This window comes from Littorina saxatilis, linkage group LG1, assembly GCF_037325665.1.
Source record: "Littorina saxatilis isolate snail1 linkage group LG1, US_GU_Lsax_2.0, whole genome shotgun sequence".
Classification (NCBI taxonomy): Eukaryota; Metazoa; Mollusca; class Gastropoda; order Littorinimorpha; family Littorinidae; genus Littorina; species Littorina saxatilis.
Window position 1 is genome coordinate 98,794,286 of NC_090245.1, and position 17,962 is coordinate 98,812,247.

At 42.5% G+C, this 17,962-nt stretch overlaps 1 protein-coding gene and 1 pseudogene across 1 annotated transcript in view; both read right to left on the reverse strand.

The window, feature by feature from the left end:
- LOC138947258 (uncharacterized) overlaps nt 1–17,962 on the reverse strand; it is a 188,884-nt gene that overhangs the window by 61,621 nt on the left and 109,301 nt on the right. The window lies entirely within an intron of this gene.
- The window catches only part of LOC138947240 (uncharacterized), an 84,383-nt pseudogene continuing 74,213 nt past the window's right edge, over nt 7,793–17,962 (reverse strand).

Here is a 17,962-nt window from a genome sequence, read left to right on the forward strand (position 1 = left end):
TGGGTGTATCTTTCTGGTGTGTGCAGAAGCAGGTATGACCAGGTTACGAGTGTAGTAAGATGTTTATTAATGTGATTCTTCTATATAGCTATTCTGATGGACACGTGGGTGAATTCGGGGGCTGTGATTGGATGGTCTCAACATCATCATCAAAGCATAATGCTACGGAAGTCGGCCATTTTTGCCAATACCCAAAAGCATATTGGCAATAACAAAGACGCATGGTTCCGGTTTACCCATCTGTACTACACGATGTTAACAATCGACAACAGCATACACTGAAAACTTGATATTCTTCTCGGGAATGTTTTTCAGCTTTACAAATGTCGATAGCATACCCTTTTCTGCTAACTTCCCGATGAAACAGGACTAAACCAATTATTGTCTGTCCCTAAACACCACAAAATGCCCAAAGTCGAAAGATGTAGTACAAACAGGGGAGTGAAACGGAACAGCCGTTTTTGTGTGCCGACTGACACAAACTTTTGCATTCGGCTTTTCTTATCTCGTAACTCCACACTAAATACCCCACTTCCCCTCTGAAGTATTGATGTACAACCCATGGCACTAACATTCATGTAGTCGTTTATAACTGAGGTTGAAAAATTCGCTTCATGACGAGACAAGTATGAATGCCATTCACCCAAACTGAAAACTTCGCTGCCGTCTGCTCGCGTTGTACGGATTAGCTGTTCTCTTCTCCTCCCCTTGTTGCATCTACTAGTTCTTCAGTTGTTTCTAGTTTTCCGTGGATTTTGTGTTTTGGTCTTCTTCATAAGTAGTCTTGTTCAAAATTGAAAAAACTCAAACTTGTTTTTGTTGTATACGAATGAACTAATAAAAAGCTGTGTTGTCAAACCTCAAGCAAGACGTCATGCAGCAGCTCAATGAGTATAAGACCTCCGCCAACTAACACTTCAACCAGTTCGTTGCCAATGAGACGGCGACCTTGAACATCAACCAGGCCCACGTGCAGCAGCTGACGGACCTGATGACGCTGATGAACCGCAGCCTGGACCACCTGCTGGGCGGGCAGATGACGAACCTCAACGTCACGCAGCAGCTGAACCTGCTGCAAGAGCTGACCAGCCTGTAGGCCGTGACGCGAAACATGACGCAGCAGATCGGACACCTGCAGTCCACCCAGACGGCTGAGGGCTTGTGCTGCAGCACAAGATTGAGGAGTTCGAGAAGCACATGCACGAGGTGCAAATCTTCGGGGACCAGCTGAAGGCGGAGAACACGGACATCGAGAACCAACTTCACAACCTCGGCAAGCAGACAGCCACCGGGCGGCCCGGCCTGCCTTCCCCTATGATCGGATAGGCCACGGATCGACACGAACCATGACTATCAACAACGCACAAGATCTGTTTGTGTGTGTAGGACAGGGCTGGATCTAAGGGGAGGGGGGTGGGTGTAGTCCTGGCTTCCGGAAGCCCCCTACCCTTTCCTCTTACCCGGCAAATGTACCTTTTTCTCGAGGAAAGACCCAAAATGCCCATTTCAAATGATAATTTTCAACAGCAGCTGGGTGGCAACTCCAGTCTGGCTAGTCCTTCCCTAACACCCCCCCCCCCCCCATCCCCTGTCTTTTTTCGGAAGCCTCTCCCTCTCATTCACTAGGTCCAGCCGTGTAAGGTGTTTGTGTGTGTGTGTGTGTGTGTGTGATTAAATCACCTCATGTCGGACAGATTCCGACATTACCGTCAGGTAACGGGATTTAACGTCACACAGCACGTGGCAAGTTTCGGCGACATTCACCCAAAACTGTTACAGTTGTTCAATTAATTTGTTAATTTGACTATTGCAAAAATGCTCAAATAAAGATGCGTCACTGTTGGTAGCGCGACCCCTTCGTTCGGGTTTTTTCCTCATTTTTCGTTGTTTGTGTGTTTGTCAGTTTGTCTTTAATGTTTGTTTGCATGCCTTGGACTGGCGGTACAAAAGACCGTCAGTATTTTTTTAAATCGCTTCAAATTATCTCCTTGAACAAACACTTTTTTTTGCCCACAATGTTTTCACGTAGGGGTATTTTTAAGGAAAAATGAAAAATAAATATTGCAAATTACAAGATATGTGTACAATTAAAACCTTATTTTAACTGATAAGTGGTAAATAAAAATAGAACAAATCTTGCGACTGTGCAGAACCTGCACCCAAGAATCGTCAAATACTTTTAATTGCATAGTGATAGCCTCAAAACAAAACCAAAACAAGTCGCGTGAAGCGATATAAAAACATTTAGTCAAGCTGTCGGCATTGTAACAGATAAACACAATAAACAGTCATCGCCGAGACTATATTTAAGATAGTCTCGACTAACCACACCCAAAAATAGTGACGGGTCACGCTCGTCTCGGGGTAGCGTGCAAACGTGCAAACGCAGTACTTACTTAACCTTTTTTTCTGTCATTCTGAGCACAGTTTAAGGGTAAACATAACATATGTATATATTTTTTAATTCAGGAGAAATTGAGGAATACGATGCAATCATTTTTACATCTGTTAGTGAAAATTGTTATTTTAATGACAACTTTAATGAGCAAACTAATTAACTAGTTGTTAAGCCTCCAAGCTGAAATGCAATACCATAGTCCGGGCTTCGTCGAAGATTACTTCACCAAACTTTCAACCCATTTGGTTGAAAAATGAGGGCGTGACAGTGCTGCCTCAACTTTCACAAAAAGCCGGATATGACGTCATCAAGGACATTATCGAAAAAATGAAAAAAACGTCTGGGGATATTATACCCACGAACTCTCATGTGAAATTTCATGAAGATTAGTCAAGTAGTTTTGTCTGAATCGCTCTACACACACACACACACACACACATACACACACACACACACATACATACATACATACATACATACATACACCACCACCTTCGTCTCGATTCCCCCCATCTATGTTAAAACATTTAGAAAAAACTCTGAAAATAGGCCGAGGTCCAGGGGCCGCCTAGGGGGGGGGGGGGGGGGGGACCAGGAAAACGAATTTTAGACCAATATTTTGATACCCTGTTCTCGTGTAAGCAATAAATAGATAGAGACAATAGTATACCTATAATTATTATTTTTTTGTTGTTGCCGTGGACAACTTTATTTTTGCTGAAACGTAATTTCCTTTTTGAGGAAATCCGCGATTTCGCGGACAATTCCCATGCCTGGTGTATGTGCGCCGTGTGTATGTGCATGTGTGTGTGTATGTGCGTGTGTGTGCGCACGCGTGTGTGTGTGTGTACTCTGTACTACCTGTAATATTTAATAGATACTGATTGGTCAGAAGCCTCGCACACTTTCTGACAGCCGGTATGGTTCTGAGCATCGTCCCCTCAAACAGGATTTTTAAATCGGTGTGTGAGTTTGTGTTGGTTTGTGTGTGTGTATGTGTGTGTTCATGAACTATACCTTTTAAAAACAATCAAGCCAGTTTGTTTGGGAAATGACAAATTTCAAGTTTGTCACACACACACACACACACACACACACACACACACACACACACACACACACACACACACTATTTTTCCCAGTATTTTAATTATACTCATCTAGTATACCTTCAATGCAAGATACAGTGTAAGACTTCAATGGACAAAAAACACACAAAAAACACAGTTATGTTTCAAATACAAACCACCACATCTTTTCTTTCTTTGTTTGGTGTTTAACGTCGTTTTCAACCATTCAAGGTTATATCGCGACGGAAACCTCCACATGTAAGTTCAAATGTTACAAATATTTTTAATAAAAATATCACATAATGTTTGTAGATCACAGTCATTTTGTGTAGAAAGATCTACGTTGATTACTGCATGGTTCTTTCTTTCTTTCTTTATTTGGTGTTTAACGTCGTTTTCAACCACGAAGGTTATATCGCGACGGGGAAAGGGGGGGAGATGGGATAGAGCCACTTGTCAATTGTTTCTTGTTCACAAAAGCACTAATCAAAAAATTGCTCCAGGGGCTTGCAACGTAGTACAATATATTACCTTACTGGGAGAATGCAAGTTTCCAGTACAAAGGACTTAACCTTTTCTTACATACTGCTTGACTAAAATCTTTACAAACATTGACTATATTCTATACAAGAAACACTTAACAAGGGTAAAAAGAGAAACAGAATCCGTTAGTCGCCTCTTACGACATGCTGGGGAGCATCGGGTAAATTCTTCCCCCTAACCCGCGGGGGGTTTACTGCATGGTCTGCATAATCTGAGAAACCAGCAATGAACATAAAAATTGCATAAAATGTTTGTTCTGTATTCCTGAGCACATTTTTCATTCAAACACAACATATGTATATATTTTTTGATTCAAGAAACATTAAAGAATACAATGCAGCCATTTTTTTTATTAGTAATTGCAATATCAACATGTATACATTTTTTTTTTATTTTTTTTTTATTCAAGAAGTATAAAAAAATACAATGGAGCCATTTTTTCAATAATTTGTAACTGCAATATCAACTTCAAGCAGAATTTTAATTACAGAATTAGTAAATTGATTTTTAAGCTTTGAGATGTAATACAATCCCATTGTCAGGACCGGGTTAAAGATTGTTTGACTAAAAACTCAATGAATTTCACTAAAAAGTGCGGTTACTACAGTGTGGCCTCAACTTTTTTTAATGGACGGATATGGCGTCATCAATGACATTAATAGACATAAATGAAGAAAAAACTTCTGGAGATATTATCTGGAAGAATATACCTATAAAGTTTCATGAACATCTCAGCAGAAGTGTTCACACACACACACAGACCTCCCTCTCAATGTCCAGTCTCCTGCAATAAATTTAGTCAAATACTGACTGAATATAAAAAGACCACTTGCAATAAAACAACTTGCATCACATTAAAACGATCCCTAGAAAGTATTTTCACACCACAATTGTGTGCATCTCTAAAAATCTTTTTCAGCTTTAAACAGACTAATCTAGTTGCCCAACAAACATTTTCATTCAGATCATGAAAAAGCACAAAAGATTGCCAAAAGACACAAGGGTAAGTATAAATGTTAAGCGCAGTCATGACTGTCCACTTGACAGTAAACATCCTATGAAGGAATTCTCACCGACGGGGTTAGGTATAAATTACAAATTATTTTGATTCCACTCATTTGTGACCCTCCACCACGAAATGAGTCGCATGTCACCTTGCGCGGTTCGGCGCTAGGCTTAATATAAGTCCGGGGAGTGTCTGGTAACAGTGTGAGGGTCACCTTAGTCACAGGCTTATAACTCGAAAAGTGTTCACTCTTTTCTAAAACAGGTTCCACCACTGGATAGAGCATAAAAAAACTCTTCAAGAAAATGTAAAAATATGAAAATCCTGCACAGGTGACCTGCGACTCATTCCGTGGTGGAGGGTCACATTTGACAAGTTGTAAATTGGATAGATTTCACATCCCTACGTGGGATTCTTTTCATCAATTTCTGTCACATTAGAAACATCAACAATCAATTCATTTATTTCAAACAAAAAGAGAACACAACAGTAACCAGGTTTGGTACATTCTTAATCAATATTTCAACAGCTTGTCTCTGCCATCTTCAGGATGGTAAAAAGTAAAGAATGACGGTGCGTGATGTGCAGTCAATTCATTTCTGTCTAATTAGAAATATCAAACAAACAAATGGTCCACTGATAAGGCAGAAAGGGTCTAATTTGACCCAAACTGGGTACACTTCCTGTAGATGTTTTTCCTGTATACAGGGAATGCACTGGGGTGGAGTTCCTCTTGAAAAACAGGGCCGAGGTGCACGAGAAAGTTACCAACCGGTCGAGAGCCAGCCGTGGTGTTGGATTGGTTGAAATTAAGATTTGTTGTGATTTCAATGAATCAGACCTCGTGTTTTTTCTCTACTGTTTGGGTGGCACCCACTTGTGGTTTGTGCACCTCAGCCCTGATCACACTCAATCTTCTTCTTCTTCTGCGTTCGTGGGCTGAAACTCCCATGTACACTCGTGTTTTTGCACGAGTGGAATTTTACGCGAATGACCGTTTTTACCCCGCCATTAAGGCAGCCATACGCCGCTTTCGGAGGAAGCATGCTGGGTATTTTCATGTTTCTATAACCCACCGAACTCTGACATGGATTACAAGATCTTTTCCGTGTGCACTTGGTCTTGTGCTTGTGTGTACACACGAAGGGGGATAAGCCACTAGCAGGTCTGCACATAAGTTGACCTGGGAGATCGGAAAAATCTCAATCTTATAAGAGCTAAACATGACTGCCGTAAACTATTCAGTTTACTTTTATGAAGTACTGCTACGCCGCTTTGATCAAAGGCATGTAGTACTTGACGACCCATTCAGGACATGTGTTTAACAGATAACAGCCCAGCGATACCACCGTGTGCTGGTCGACCAGTCATATCATCACGTTACGCTAGGTTGACGGTTAAACTGCTGCATGTCGTTATTACGGTTCATTCATTGTGACTCAAGTATTAAAAATGCCATCTTTTTATATTTAGTCAAGTTTTGACTAAATATTTTAACATCGAGGGGGAATCGAAACGAGGGTCGTGGTGTATGTGCGTGTGTGTGTGTGTGTGTGTGTGTGTGTGTGTGTGTGTGTGTGTGTGTGTGTGTGTGTGTAGAGCGATTCAGACTAAACTACTGGACCGATCTTTATGAAATTTGACATGAGAGTTCCTGGGTATGAAATCCCCGAACGTTTTTTTCATTTTTTTGATAAATGTCTTTGATGACGTCATATCCGGCTTTTCGTGAAAGTTGAGGCGGCACTGTCACGCCCTCATTTTTCAACCAAATTGGTTGAAATTTTGGTCAAGTAATCTTCGACGAAGCCCGGACTTCGGTATTGCATTTCAGCTTGGTGGCTTAAAAATTAATTAATGACTTTGGTCATTAAAAATCTGAAAATTGTAAAAAAAAATAAAAATTTATAAAACGATTCAAATTTACGTTTATCTTATTCTCCATCATTTGCTGATTCCAAAAACATATAAATATGTTATATTCGGATTAAAAACAAGCTCTGAAAATTAAATATATAAAAATTATTATTAAAATTAAATTGTCCAAATCAATTTAAAAACACATTCATCTTATTCCTTGTCGGTTCCTGATTCCAAAAACATATAGATATGATATGTTTGGATTAAAAACACGCTCAGAAAGTTAAAACAAAGAGAGGTACAGAAAAGCGTGCTATCCTTCTTAGCGCAACTACTACCCCGCTCTTCTTGTCAATTTCACTGCCTTTGCCATGAGCGGTGGACTGACGATGCTACGAGTATACGGTCTTGCTGAAAAATGGCATTGCGTTCAGTTTCATTCTGTGAGTTCGACAGCTACTTGACTAAATATTGTATTTTCGCCTTACGCGACTTGTTATATTTAGTCAAGTTTTGACTAAATATTTTAACATCGAGGGGGAATCGAAACGAGGGTCGTGGTGTATGTGCGTGCGTGTGTGTGTGTGTGTGTGCGTGTGTGTGTGTGTGTAGAGCGATTCAAACTAAACTACTGGACCGATCTTTATGAAATTTGACATGAGAGTTCCTGGGTATGAAATCCCCGAACGTTTTTTTCATTTTTTTGATAAATGTCTTTGATGACGTCATATCCGGCTTTTCGTGAAAGTTGAGGCGGCACTGTCACGCCCTCATTTTTCAACCAAATTGGTTGAAATTTTGGTCAAGTAATCTTTGACGAAGCCCGGACTTCGGTATTGCATTTCAGCTTGGTGGCTTAAAAATTGATTAATGACTTTGGTCATTAAAAATCTGAAAATTGTAAAAAAAAAATAAAAATTTATAAAACGATCCAAATTTACGTTTATCTTATTCTCCATCATTTGCTGATTCCAAAAACATATAAATATGTTATATTCGGATTAAAAACAAGCTCTGAAAATTAAATATATAAAAATTATTATCCAATTTTTTTTTTCGAAATCAATTTAAAAACACTTTCATCTTATTCCTTGTCGGTTCCTGATTCCAAAAATATATAGATATGATATGTTTGGATTAAAAACACGCTCAGAAAGTTAAAACGAAGAGAGGTACAGAAAAGCGTGCTATCCTTCTCAGCGCAACGAATACCCCGCTCTTCTTGTCAATTCCACGGGCACTGCCTTTGCCACGGGCGGTGGAGTGACGATGCTACGAGTATACGGTCTTGCTGCGTTGCGTTGCGTTCAGTTTCATTCTGTGAGTTCGACAGCTACTTGACTAAATATTGTATTTTCGCCTTACGCGACTGGTTTTTACTTTGGATTGAATGTTTGTGTCGGAACATTTCTACATCAACAAACATTTGGAAAAAAACGTTAATTTGAAGGTGTAGCAAAGTGTCACGTGACCTCCAACGAGATCCGTGAAAACACCAAGAACTGTGCCAGGGTGCAAAGTGTCACGTGACGTCCAACAAGATCCGTGAAAACACCAAGAACTGTGCCAGGGTGCAAAGTGTCACGTGACGTCCAACAAGATCCGTGAAAACACCAAGAACCGTGCCAGGGTGCAAAGTGTCACGTGACGTCCAACAAGATCCGTGAAAACACCAAGAACTGTGCCAGGGTGCAAAGTGTCACGTGACCTCCAACAAGATCCGTGAAAACACCAAGAACTGTGCCAGGGTGCATGCCCTGAATACGGGAAAAACACCATAGGCAATGCACCTACAGGAAATGCAAATTAGATCCCTTCTGCAGTAATAAGAGATTCTTTCTTTCTTTATTTGGTGTTTAACGTCGTTTTCAACCATTCAAGGTTATATCGCGACGGGTAATAAGAGATCCAGAGCTCTTAACAGAGAATGTAAAGACAGGCATGGGAATTGAAAATTGTAAAAAAGGCGGAAAATTTATAACTGAAGACGCGAAGCGTCAAGTCGACGGCGCGAAGCGCCTAGTCTTACTAGGGGGGTCGGGGGCATGCTCCCCCGGAAAAAATTTTCTCCAAAGAACCCAGATGGTGCAATCTGGTGTCATCTGAGCTCCAAGTTTGCCATCAAATTCTGTTTTTAGAATCAGAGTTTTTAGTATAAAAATGTACCAATTTTTGCTTTCGCGGGCTTTTGCGCAAAGGCCAAAGTAACCGGTGCCTTTTTTGTGTGCCTCCCCCGTTTATTTTTTCGGCGGACACTTTTGCTTTTTCGGCGGAACAAAAAAAAATTCGGCGGACAATTCCCATGCCTGAAAGAGCACTACTTTACAATATGTCTGCTGATTTTTAAACTTAAACTTGTTTTAATTGGCTGCAGCACGGAAGAATTCAGCTGACTTTAAGCGTCCATTATGGCAGTCTACTGCAGACTGCCATACGTGAGTGTGCTCACTGGATGACGCAACAGGTTGATCTCTTCAATTTGCCTGCTTTGCACTCAAATTGCATTGCGCCAATCTGATTGATTGAGTCATAACCATCATGGCCTAGCTCAGAATGCATGGAGGTTGTGTTGGACTGTTTTCTAGCGTTAGCGCTGTGCACAGGGTGTTTCTGTTCCTCCCCCTGGGCAAACTTCTTGTTGCTTTTGTCAGCATTTCCATCTGTGCCGTCTTCTGGCACTTTGGCCACCGGAGCGCTTGGAGCTTTTGTCAGAGGAGCAGGCTCTTCTTTTGACGGGGATCTGGCGTTTTTCTCTCCTTGCTTTTCCACTGACTGAACAGGTCCAGGCTTGTTTTTTTCCTGTTCTTTCTTTTTCTCGTTATTTCTTTCTCTCCCTCCTTTCCCACCCTCTTTGCCACCCCCTCCGTTTGGTGTGGGTAGGTGCTGGTTGATGACGACGATGAGCTGGTCAAACTTGGGTCCGGCCCAGCTGTCCTCCATGTTGTCCCTGGTGCAGTCCACGTAGAGCAGGCCGGTCAGCACGGGGGACATGGGGCCCGGCGGGGGCCACGCCATCCCCTCCAGCAGTAGGGGCACCAGGGGTTTCTGGAGCGCGTCTGCCAGGCTCACCTGCAAGTTGCAACAGATACAATTAACAGTGCACTGGGGGTTTCTGGAGAACGTCTGCCAGGCTCACCTGTGCGTTGCCACACACAATTAACACTAATTGTAACTGACATGCAAGATACAATTTTACACATACAATCAACTCTTTCAACACGTCCACCCTATGACATGACTATACACTCAGAACGCATGCGCCAAAGCATATAAATAGCCTGCTGACAACCAAAATTGGGACATTTTGAAAAAAATATTGTATTTTGAAAAAAATATTGTAAAAAAACTAGTACATGTGGGGATTTACTTTTTGCACACAATTAAAGAAAGATTTTTCATTGTTTCAGAAATGTACTTTGTATTTGTCAAAAGGCTTGTTGTGTTTGTGTGGTATGCTATTGAAAATGTCAATAAATAGCCTGCTGACAACCAAAATTTGAAAATTTTGAAAAAAATATTGTATTTTGAAAAAAATATTGTAAAAAAACTAGTACATGTGGAGACTTACTTTTTGCACACAATTAAAGAAAGATCTTTCATTGTTTCAGAAATGTACTTTGTATTTGTCAAAAGGCTTGTTGTGTTTGTGTGGTATGCTATTGAAAATGTCAACAATTTAAATAAAAAAAAGTCCAGAGGCACCACATAAATACTACAGACATGTTTGAAAATATGCACAAAATGTTGTTAGTGAATACTCAAAAAAGAATTTACTAACCTGAATGATACAATGAGATGACTGGGTGATGACTATGATGAATATATCCATGTAGAAGAAAAGAAACACTTGCTGTCACAGTATTTACAGTGCCACAGAGCACAGCTCAACGCAAAACGCCACACCACATTCCAGGCACCAGAATCGAGTCCCATTGCGTTGGGTTTTATCCATAGAAGAAAAGAAACACTTGCTGTCACAGTATTTACAGTTTTTGTATAAATGACTTGTTTAGAACTCGGTTTATGCACGGAGAACATCCTTCTTTGTGTGCCACACTTCGAAGCACGGCTCAACACAAAGCGCCACAGCCATGTGGCCACAGAACATTCCCGGCACCAGAATCGCGTCCGTCCGCTTGCATTGGGTTTTGGCCAAAGTAGCATTGACACCTCGAGCTCTTGATTTGGCTAACTCATTCACCCTCATCACTCACTTATCCATCTATCACAACACCACTGTTTCATGCACACACAGTCACTACCTTCCTTCTGCACGCCGCTTCGCTTCGCAACAACACTGACAACTCGCGACATTTTGGAATCCTAAATATGAAACTAAGGCATGGGTTGGTCCCGTCAATGACCTGTAGTATCCAAACTAACCAATGAAATCAACTGTTCTGGGAGTTATTTGTCGCGTATGGTAATGCAGCCGACCTCTGAACCTATGACGTGGGTTTTCGTATGGAAAATCCCCAGCGTGGTATTTTCCACTTCCAACGCTACTATTAAGGCGGTGTGTGGCGAAGCGACTCACGCACCTTACGCACGGATTCTGGCGGCGTGCTGACAACGGCATGATCAGTGAACGCTTGTATTCGGGCGGCGCGTCGCGAAAAAGTTAACAGTAGGTTGTTAGTAATGTTACTGACATGCATGAAAAATCCCCCCCCCCCCCCCCCCCCAATCCGAGTTTCTGGATCCCCTAGGACCCTATTTTCCTCTCCCGATGCTGGAACTCTTACCCTAAACCCAAATTAATGAAAAAAGATGAACTCATATTTGCAGACTTTACAAGGAGAGCTACCTTTCTGCGACATCTAGGACACACAGCTGGAGTTCTGGCCAATAAAAAGCCACATGCGTCTGGGTTATAAGAACAACGACTTTGATCCCGATATTAAAAAAAGTCATACAAAAAAAAGTCTTAAAATTCTCTTTAAATGACCTGTCTTCCATCTTTGTGTTTATATGGGAAACCAACATTTAGTTTATTTTGGCCGAAGATTTTTTCTCTTGTGACAAAACCAACATGGCCATGACTAACGCTGATGGGGTCTATGTCGACCAAAAGAGTGGGATTCCCTGTAGGTGGGGTTCCTGGAGGGGATTCCCTGTATACAGGGAATACCACAGGATTTAGTTCCTGTAGCGTGTCGCTGATATCGCTGAAAGTCACGTGATGCTTGGCGACATCGGTAGAATTTGATGTTTTTCAATCTTTTTTGATATTTCTTAGAAATTAGAGTATGGTTTGCAAGTTTTATTGAAAAACTCCACCCTGTGGGATTCCCTGTATACAGGGAATCCCCCTCCAGGAACTCCACCTACATGGAATCCCACTCTTTTGGTCGACATAGACCCCATCAGCATGACTAACAGCTTCTGAAAAACTAAAATCGGATTTTCATACAGCTGTTATTAAAGCTGTGATCACAGGACAGCCAATACTGTCCCTGCACTGCAGTTGCGTCCTTTACAAACAGGTATATTCTGGTGGAGCATTTACACAAAGGGATACAAGCAGGCGTCCTTTACAAACAGGTATATTCTGGTGGAGCATTTACACAAAGGGATACAAGCAGGTGTCCTTTACAAACAGGTATATTCTGGTGGAGCATTTACACAAAGGGATACAAGCAGGTGTCCTTTACAAACAGGTATATTCTGGTGGAGCATTTACACAAAGGGATACAAGCAGGTGTCCTTTACAAACAGGTATATTCTGGTGGAGCATTTACACAAAGGGATACGAGCAGGTGTCCTTCATTGGGACGGGGCATCTCAGCAGATGGGTCTCACATTACAGATACTGTTGTACCCCCCCCCCCCCCCTTCCCTTGTAGGACCTGAGGAAATCAGGAGGGAGTCTTAACAGGGGAGTACATTTACAAAGGCTGTGTACAGAAAGTCTACCTCGAGAAAAGAGGGTTTTAAAAGGGAGGGAGTCTTAACAGGGGAGTACATTTACAAAGGCTGTGTACAGAAAGTCTACCTCGAGAAAAGAGGGTTTTAAAAGGGAGGGAGTTGTAACTTGGGGGGCCTTGAAAGGGAGGTTCCAGTGTACTGCTGTCCTTCAACTGAAAGCGATCCGAACAAGACACGAAGGAGGTTACGTCCCCTTGTCCTGCATTTTGCATGTTAAATTGTTCCCAAAATACAGATCCAGCCCCGTCTTAGTTTTTCAACTGTATATTTCTGCTTCCCTTTCCTTCTTTCTTTTTCTTTTCAATTGACAATAGACGATTTTTGAAAATAACTCTGTCAAGATTATCAGCGGTCTGGAGGAGTAGGTTCCCCTCAAAACTGCAGTCAAATGTCACAACTTCCGGAACACTCTCCACGCCTCCGACAGGCTGTATTCTGCGATCGGCACGCACATCCAACTCCGATGTGTATGACATGTAGCGCGCACACACAATATGATACCCTTTTCTTTCAAAAACAGCGTTCAGGAGTTCATCAGAGTTAAGATTTGTTATTGAAAGGATCGAGGTAACGTGGGTTTGGCTTAAGGTCACGTGGTATTAGGAAAACACACGTGCTTAGCGAACATTTCCAGTGATCAGCAAGCCATCCGTAGCGATTCGTGGCTCCGATGATTATATTTTCTAAAGAAAATGGTATCATATCTAGCGCACACTGTATAGCATACACATCGGAGTTGGATTATCGTGCCGATTGCGGGATACAGCCCGTCGGAGGCGTGGAGAGTGTTCCAGATGTAATAACATTTGACTGCAGTTTTGAGGGGAACCTACTCCTTCAGACCGTCAAAAATCCTGACAGAGTTATTTCCGGAAAACACGTATTGGCATTAAACATTCATATTCATAAGGATTACTCAGATTTTACAACCAGAACTTGATAACAAACGATGTCGACGGAACAAACCAAGACGTCTCTTCTTGACCCTGTATTCAACGTGACATCTCTGACGTCACAAGTGAGAAAAGCTAAAGAAGACGTCATAATGCAAAGCATCACATCGCGTAAAACATTGTGTCACATCTCCCAGGGTCTGACAAAGAATTTAGAATAAAAGTCTGTCTCGGTGACTTTGTCATACATTAATCAGCAGAAGAAAATCAATCGTAAGGTCACCACCAGGCGGTGCATGCATCAGTGTCGGATCTTATTAAGGAGGCACCCACCTCTCTCCTGCAATTAGCGGACTTGGCATACTTAGTGGTGACACAGGACAGCACCACCTGACAGCCGCGCACACCGCGGTCAATCTTGTCGTACAGCGAGTCTCCGCCCCCCATCTGCATAATATCCAGCCAGCACGTGTAGCCAAGGGAGGTCAGTCGCTGGTACAGCTTCAAGATCTGGGGTTGCTTCCCCCACTGGTAGGAGATGAAGACGTCTGGAGACTCTGCTGCCTGGAGGTAACATACATGACAGGTAAAGTTGATAGGTAGAACATGACAAGATGTGATGAAGACGTCTGGAGACTCTGCTGCCTGGAGGTGACATACATGACGGGTAAAGTTGATAGGTAGAACATGACAAGATGTGATGAAGAAGTCTGGAGACTCTGCTGCCTGGAGGTGACATACATGACAGGTAAAGTTGATAGGTAGAACATGACAAGATGTGATGAAGACGTCTGGAGACTCTGCTGCCTGGAGGTGACATACATGACAGGTAAAGTTGATAGGTAGAACATGACAAGATGTGATGAAGATGTCTGGAGACTCTGCTGCCTGGAGGTGACATACATGACAGGTAAAGTTGATAGGTAGAACATGACAAGATGTGATGAAGACGTCTGGAGACTCAGCTGCCTGGAGGTGACATACATGACAGGTAAACATGACAAGATGTGATGAAGATGTCTGGAGACTCTGCTGCCTGGAGGTGACATACATGACGGGTAAAGTTGATAGGTAGAACATGACAAGATGTGATGAAGATGTCTGGAGACTCAGCTGCCTGGAGGTGACATACATGACGGGTAAAGTTGATAGGTAGAACATGACAAGATGTGATGAAGACGTCTGGAGACTCAGCTGCCTGGAGGTGACATACATGACAGGTAAACATGACAAGATGTGATGAAGATGTCTGGAGACTCTGCTGCCTGGAGGTGACATACATGACAGGTAAAGTTGATATGTAGAACATGACAAGATGTGATGAAGAAGTCTGGAGACTCTGCTGCCTGGAGGTGACATACATGACAGGTAAAGTTGATAGGTAGAACATGACAAGATATGATGAAGACGTCTGCAGACTCTGCTGCCTGGAGGTGACATACATGATGGGTAAAGTTGATAGGTAGAACATGACAAGATGTGATGAAGTCTGGAGACTCAGCTACCTGGAGGTGACATACATGACAGGTCAAGTTGATTGGTAGAACATGATAAGATGTGATGAAGATGTCTGGAGACTCTGCTGCCTGGAGGTGACATACATGACGGGTAAAGTTGATAGGTAGAACATGACAAGATGTGATGAAGATGTCTGGAGACTCTGCTGCCTGGAGGTGACATACATGACGGGTAAAGTTGATAGGTAGAACATGACAAGATGTGATGAAGATGTCTGGAGACTCTGCTGCCTGGAGGTGACATACATGACGGGTAAAGTTGATAGGTAGAACATGACAAGATGTGATGAAGAAAAGAAGGACCAAGGAAGAAGAAAACGCACACAAAAAAGAAAGCATGCAATAACAAATTAACATGTTGTTAAGTCTGACTGAACTGATGAATGCTGTTACATGCCGAAATATTGATTTAAATGTACCTAACCTGGTTACTGGTGTGTTTTCTTTTTATTTGAATGTATTATGTAGAGTAAATTTAAGTAAATTATCAAAACCCTACACAAAGTCACACACACACACACACACACACACACACACACACACACACACACACACACATACACACACACACACACACAAACGCACACACACTTAAAACTTCCCTTTCTCGCCCTGATAAACATTCCAATATAAAAAAATAGTTGAGAACGCTCACCTTTTTATCATCACCAACGGGTGCAGAGGTCTGTTTTTTGGCCCTGTCTTTATCCACTGTCACCTCCTCCATCTTGGGAACCCACCAGTTCTTGTACTCTGAACAATAGAAGAACAGAAGACGACTTATTTTAACTGTACAGAAAATCTGATCAAGTATTCAGTTTAACATTTTCCCTTTATCTCCCTGATAAACATTACAAGATAATAAAAAGTAAAGAACGCTAACCTTTTCATCAGCATTCACTTTAAGTTTTCAAATTTGTCTCTTAAAGAATATTTAAAGAAATCAATCAACACTGAGAATCAAACAAGCAATGCTCCTGAGACTGAAAGAAGTGAGGGGTTCAACCTCTAAAATATATTACCACTGATATATGTGACCCTCCACCACGAAATGAGTCGCATGTCACCTCGCGCGGTTCTGCGCTAGGCTTAATATAAGTCCGGGGAGTGTCTGGTAACAGTGTGAGGGTCACCTTAGTCACGGGCTTATAACTCAAACAGTTTTCGCTCTTTTCTAAAACGGTTTTCACCACTGGATAGAGCATAAAAAACTCTTTAGAAAAATGTAAAAATATGAAAATCATGCAAAGGTGACATGCGACTCATTCCGTGGTGGAGGGTCACATATTCTACTTGCCTTGCAACCATCATTCAATCAAATTTAGCAATTTGTAGTCAATTTGTAGTCAATTTGTAGTCAATTTGATGGCTTCTCCTGGCAGCTATAGAACACTGAGAATTTCATTTCAGTAAATACATTGAATACAGCAGAGGACTAGGAAAGACTGCTGCTTGATTTTCTTTCACAAAAATGTTGAAAATGATGGATTGGAGGAGATTGAGTTCTCTAGTAATACCAGAAAAAAACCTCATAGCATTACCAACCAGGCTTTACAGCATTGAATGAGAGCTGCATGAACACACACACAGACACAGACACAAACAAAATGCACACACATACACTGACAGACAGATAGACAGACAAACACACACAAATGCGCACACACACTCACAGAGATGGAGAGAGACAGACACACATACACACACTCACAAACACACACACAGACACTCAAAAAACAAACAAAAAACACTGCCACTGCCACTGCCACTGCCACTGCCAACAACAACAAAAACAACACACAGACTCACCAGGCTGAACGACACTTTCATCAGGCTTGACACCAATGACCGACAGCTGCATAAGTAGTTCCTGGAACTTGGGGAGGGGCCAGTAGCGCTGGTCGGGGGTCTCCTCCCCGGCTCGCTGGAAGAAGCGGATGAAGAGATACTCGCTGAAGATGGGGCCCATGGAGCCCGGCGGCGGCCATGTTGTCTTCTCCATCAGCAGCGGGAAGATTGGTTTGCCCAGGTTCACTGCCAGGTTCACCTGAACAATGAATCGATCAATTAGTCAATCAACAAATCAATCAACCAACCAATCAATCAATTTGAGCCTTGTGCAGGATGCATGCTTGGTATTCTTGTGTTTTTATAACCCACCAAACTCTGACATGGATTACAGGATCTTTTCCGTGCATACCTGGTCTTGTGCTTGCGTGTACACACGAAGGGGGATAAGGCACTAGCAGGTCTGCACATAAGTTGACCTGGGAGATCGAAAAAATCTCTTCCCTTAACCCACCAGGCGCAGCCAGGATTCGAACACTCAACCTTTCACATTGGAGGGCCGGCGTCCTAACCACAAGGCCACAGGGCCCGTCTGTCTGACTCTTTTAACCGGCGTCCTAACCACAAGGCCACAGGGCCCGTCTGTCTGACTCTTTTAAACTCAACCTTCCACACAGGCGGGCGTCCTAACCACAAGGCCACAGCGCCCGTCTGTCTGACTCTTTTAAACTCAACCTTCCACACAGACCGGCGTCCTAACCACAAGGCCACAGGGCCCGTCTGTCTGACTCTTTTAAACTCAACGTTCCACACAGGCCGGCGTCCTAACCACAAGGCCACAGCGCCCGTCTGTCTGACTCTTTTAAACTCAACGTTCTACACAGGCCGGCGTCCTAACCACAAGGCCACAGGGCCCGTCTGTCTGACTCTTTTAAACTCAACCTTCCACACAGGCCGGC